The sequence below is a fragment of the Helianthus annuus genome, chromosome 4, assembly GCF_002127325.2.
Source record: "Helianthus annuus cultivar XRQ/B chromosome 4, HanXRQr2.0-SUNRISE, whole genome shotgun sequence".
In the NCBI taxonomy this organism is placed as follows: Eukaryota; Viridiplantae; Streptophyta; class Magnoliopsida; order Asterales; family Asteraceae; genus Helianthus; species Helianthus annuus.
The window spans coordinates 135,746,066-135,752,065 of NC_035436.2; positions in this window are offsets into that span (position 1 = coordinate 135,746,066).

Below are 6,000 nucleotides of genomic sequence, written 5' to 3' on the forward strand. Positions count from 1 at the left end.
GCCAAGTGTTAGACTATCAGGCCGACCAGGTCAGGATGCTGACTGATCGGACAGCCCAGCCGATCGGACAAGTCAGCCGATCGACCAGGCTAGCCGATCGGCTAGCACATGGTCCCACACTTTAACAATTTCATGAGGTCTAGTATTGAACGAAATGCTGTTCGATCGGACTACTGTCTGATTGAATTACTCTTCGGATCATGAGATACTATGCTTCAACACTTAATCGATTTTCAACTTGTTCGATGCATTTGGAGTGCCACCCGATCGAACATGCCGTCCGACCAGGTGCCACCCTGCTGAGAACTTGTTTACTGAAGTACCTAACCGATCGGTTAGGCCGGCCGATCGAAACAATCCACTCGAACAGCCCATCCGATCGGACCTACTGACCGACCGGACAGGCTGTCCAAACGGACTGTTAATCGAACGGTCAAGCCGTCCGATCGGACCTACCGTCCGATCGACCGAGCCGTCCGAACCTCAAATACTTGTTTCCGTTTTACGTGTTACTCATCGTTATGCTATCGAACTATTCAGGCTAATCTTACTCCCAAGCGCTCCCTTTAATCCACCAACCGCTGTGAGTATACTCGAACCCTTTTTACTTTAGCACTTTTGGGTGTTACATACGTTACTTATTCTAAATCACGATCGAACACACTACTCAATTTCTTTAACGCTAACCGTTTCCGCAAGTATTACGTGACTAAATGAATACTTGTTGTTATGTTTACACGTGGAATGTTGTCTACCTGCCTTAACCACGATAGTACTATAGTTTGGACTCAACACCCGTTCACACGGGGGTTGTTAAGGACAATTACTTGCATGGATTACAGTGGTAATCATGTATTGCGAACTGCCTCGGGCAGTCAACCCGCACTCATTGGTATCGATGGATCCATGTCGATAATTAACATGCTTCGTTTTTCTCTGTGTACGTGCTGGTTATGCGTAAACTATTTCGAACTCTATGCTATTATCAAACTTGTATGCTCACCTTTACATTATATGTATTGACTTTATTTTAACGTATGTGACAGGTGTTTAAGATGCTTAGCTGCTAGAAAGGCGAAGCTAGAATAAGAGTCTAGAGCATAGTTGTCTGTAGATCTTACAGGACGAGTCTCTAGACATAGATAAACAATATTTATATTTAACTCTGAGTTGTCGGAACAGAATATTTGACTAGTTGTTATCTGTAATAATTTGTTTGCTATTTGAGTACGGTATGGGACGTATTAAATAAATTGAATAGTAATGATAATTGTTGTGGAAACTTCTGGACAATCTGTTTCGCTCAGTGCCATGCCCCGATGATTCCGCCATCGGTTGGGGTGTGACAGATTGGTATCAGAGCCATGACTACAGGGAATTAGGCCAGACTCGACCTAGTCCGGGTCGATGTCTTAGAGACCTAGACTATAGTTAGGAACCAACATACCTCGTTTATGTGCTATCTCTAGCTTATTCTAGTCTATCACTGCACTCGAACTTTCAACCAAAGACAGGTGATTAAGTCGAGATTAGGTGTGAAAACCGCAAACTCTCGACTAAATCGCTTGGTCAACGTTGTTTTATCAAACTTATCAATGATTTCTTCATTATTTTTCAATAACGAACGCTTGTTAACGAGGAGAATTGTACCAAATCAGGAGTGAAATCCATATTTTGATGAATAATCTCCTCTATTCTATTAAAAACAAGGAAGAAGTTGCTAAGCCAGGGGTGAAACCCTAACCTTGAAAACTTGTTCCGACTTTTGCTTATCTCACCAAAGCCTCGATGGACTCCAACAACCTGAACTCACGAGTATGATCTAGGGAATGCATGCTGAATGCCCAAGAATCGAGGCAGGAACACGATCCCGAAAGTCAAAATGTGACGACAAGCCTATTGAGAATAGTCGAATCGCTTTGGGTAGTCAATGTCTAATAGCCACAGACAATCTATTTCTCGATTTCATGTGTTTTGATTCTGAGCCCGCAACTGCCGACTCTGGTAATTCGTGATCTACGTGAAATTATCTGTTTATGTGTTTAAATTTTGGAAGAATTATTCGATTTTTGCTATTACTTCGATCGACACACACGACTCGCTTTGCATCTCTATCTCAAAACGATAACAAGTCGCTGCAAATCTAGATAATACTATGCTACGGTATACGCTTATGCTATACTCGACATGCCATGCGATTGTACTATACTACTCGATATGCTATACGCGACCGATATATACGAACGACACACGAGCTTTGAATGATAGGTTTCTGTATTCTGACTGCCTCTATGATTAAATGCGTATGTGCTTAAGTGCTTCTGTGATTCTGTGCCCTATGTGCTTCTGTGCTTCTGTGATTATGTGAATCTGTGATTTCGTGCCTATGTGTTTATGTGATTCGTGCCTTATCGTGTTCTTGAGCTTTAGTTCAACTAAATGTGTGAGGTGAGATTCGATTTAATGTGTCTGAGACCTACGATGATGTCTGTTGCAGACCATGTCGTCATATGGACACCGAACCCCTCTTGCTCGCCAAGAATAGAGAGACAAACGTCTTGCTGCTATCATCGCCAAGCAAGTAGCAAAAGCTGTGAGTGAGGTTTATGAGAACGTCAGCAAATCAGCTTAGGAGTCGAGAACCCGAAGCTCCTAAGGATGCTACCAAGACTGTTTTCAGCTTCAAACAGTTCAAGGCATGCGGACCAAAAGAATTTACTGGAGAAGATGGCCCTACTGCTATGTTTCAATGGTTTGATTCTGTTGAAGTCACTCTGCTCTAAAGTGGCTGTCCTGAAAATCTTCGTACCCTAAATGTGACCGGCGTCTTCCAGTCCCGAGCTTTAGACTGGTGGACGGCCGAACGAAACAAACGCGGGAATGATGCAGCTTATGAGCTCACTTGGGAAGAGCTGAAAGCCATCATGATGGACGAATTCTGCCCTCCCCATGAACACCAAAAGCTGGAGGACGAGTTTTGGAACATCAGGCAGAAAGAAGGAGACAACGCTGCCTTGACTGCTCGCTTCAAGCAGCTCAGCATTATCTGTCCCAATCAAGTCAAGACGCCAGACATGGCCATCAAGAAGTACATTCGAGCTCTACCCGATTGTGTTGCCGATTTCGTTCACGCCACCAAGACATCATCAATTGAGGAGACTTACTTTCTTGCGGCCGAGATTAACGACAAGCGGGTGAAATCTGGTTTCTGGGATAAGCCCTCCAAGTCTCTGCATCAAGCTACTACTGCACCAACCGCCTACACCGCCTCTGCTCCACCATCCAAGTCATCATGCCAAAAGAAGAAGCACAACAACAGCAGCTCCAGCAACAAGAACTGTGCCGTCACAACCACTACTGCTCCTCTACAAGCCGTACTGGCTCAGCAGCAGTCTCACCATCGACCAGCACCAGTGACATATGCACCGCCAGCAAAGCGTGCATACACAGGTCCCCACCCGCTCTGCCCGACATGCTCATATCATCATCCGGTGGGACTCGCCTGTCGTTTCTGCGCTCATTGCAATCTGTACGGTCATTTCACTGCCAACTGCCGTTATGGTCCTCGTAACACCGCAGCTCCTGCCAATGCTCATCAAGCTCTACTCCCAGCCCCGCAAGGCCAACACGCAGCTCAAGCGCCCGCGGTCAATGCTCGAGTCTGCTTTGCATGTGGTGACCCTAACCACTTTGCAAACATGTGCCCGAACAGGGTTGTGGAGCAAGAGCCCCAGCAGCAGCAGCAATAGCCTCAGCAGCAGCAACAAGCAGCACGCCCCAGAACCTTCAACATCAATGCTTGTCAAGCCCAGGCTGACAACAACGTGGTTAATGGTACGTTCCTTGTGAATGGTATTTATGCATCGTGTTTGTTTGATACTGGAGCCGATAACTACTTTGTGTCGTTTGAATTCGAGAAGCTCCTTAGTCGTAAGCGCTCTTATCTCCCCTCGTCATTCGAAGTTGAAGTCGCTACTGGAAGAACTGTCGCTGTTAACTCTGTTCTCCGTGATTGTACTCTCGAGCTCAACAATCACATCTTTCCGATCGACCTCATCTCGATGCAACTCGGAAGCTTCGACGTCATAGTAGGCAGGGACTTTCTTCGCGAAAACCATTTTGAAGTTGTGTGCTTCGATAAAATGATTCGATTTTCACTTGCAAATGGTGATTTATTATGTGTATACGGTGAAACTTCTTCGAAAGGTCTCAAGCTTATGTCAAGTGTCCAAGCTAGCAAGTATCTCCACAAAGAGTACAGAGCTTTCTTGGCCAACATTGTAGTAGCGGAGAAGGAAAAAAAAGAAGGCTGAAGTTAAAGACGTCCCAGTGGTCCGTGAATTCCCTCAGGTGTTCCCTGATGATCTTCCTGGACTACCGCCAAGCCGTGATATCGACTTTAGTATCGACCTCATTCCTGGAGCTAACCCTGTTGCCAAAGCCCCATATCGATTCGCGCCATCCGAAATGCGGGAACTTTCGAACCAACTCCAGGAACTACTTGAAAAAGGCTTTATTCCCCCGAGCACCTCTCCTTGGGGCGCGCCAGTCCTTTTCGTTAAAAAGAAGGATGGGTCGTTCAGGATGTGCACCGACTATCGAGAATTGAATAAGCTAACCATCAAGAACCGTTATCCCCTCCCTCGTATCGATGATTTATAGTTTATCATCAATTGCGCATTCAGGAAGAAGATATACCTAAGACCGCTTTTCGCACTCGATACGGCCACTATGAGTTCGTTGTTATGCCTTTTGGTTTAACCAACGCACCCGCGGTTTTTATGGATCTGATGAATCGCGTGTGTAAGCCATTTCTAGACCGTTTCGTCATCGTGTTCATCGACGATGTCTTGATCTATTCCAAGTCAAAAGCCGAACACGCGCAACATCTACGTTTGGTTCTCGAGCTACTTCAGGGGAATCAACTTTATGCCAAGTTCTCTAAGTGTGAATTCTGGTTAGAGGAGGTTCAGTTTCTGGGTCACATCGTTAATAGTCAAGGTATTCATGTTGATCCCGCGAAGATTAAAGCAGTTAAGAGCTGGATTACGCCTAAGAACCCGTCTGAAGTCCGTTCTTTTCTCGGATTAGCGGGCTATTGGCGACGATTTATCGAAGGATTCTCTAAGATCGTTGTGCCGCTTACCGCTCTTACCCACAAAGACAAACCTTTTGTTTGGGGAACCGAACAAGAGACTTCTTTTCGAACCCTCAAGCATATGCTTTGCAATGCTTCTGTTCTCAGATTGCCCGATGGAAACGACGACTTCATTGTCTATTGTGATGCTTCCAACCTTGGTCTTGGTTGTGTTCTCATGCAACGGGACAAGGTTATAGCTTACGCATCTCGTCAGCTCAAAATCCACGAGAAGAACTATACAACCCATGATCTCGAGCTAGGCGCGTTTGTTTTTGCATTAAAGATATGGCGACACTACCTGTATGGTACCAAGTGTACGATCTTCACAGATCACAGGAGTTTACAACACATCTTTAATCAGAGAGAACTTAATATGCGTCAATGCTGATGGGTAAAACTTCTTAATGACTACGAATGTGAGATTCGTTATCACCCAGGCAAAGCAAATGTTGTTGTCGACGCGCTCAGTAGACGGAGTTAATTGCTTAGTATTCGCAATACTCAAGCCCAGCACGATCTCGAAACCCTCATCCGCGAAGCCCAGCATGCTTGTTTTAATGAACGCACCTTGAAGAAGGAGAGAATCTATCACGATGGAGCTCAGTTTGTAAGCAAATCGAATGGGATCTTCTATTTTCTGGATCGAATTTGGATCCCTAAGCGGACCGAATTGCGAAAGATTCTAATGGATGGAGCCCACAAATCCCGATATTCTATTCATCCCGGTGCTGATAAAATGTACCAGGACCTTTGCTACAAGTATTGGTGGCCGGGTATGAAAAGGGATATCGCTCTATATGTTGGAAGATGCCTGACTTGTGCAAGTGTAAAGGCTGAACATCAAAGACCCTCTGGCTTAC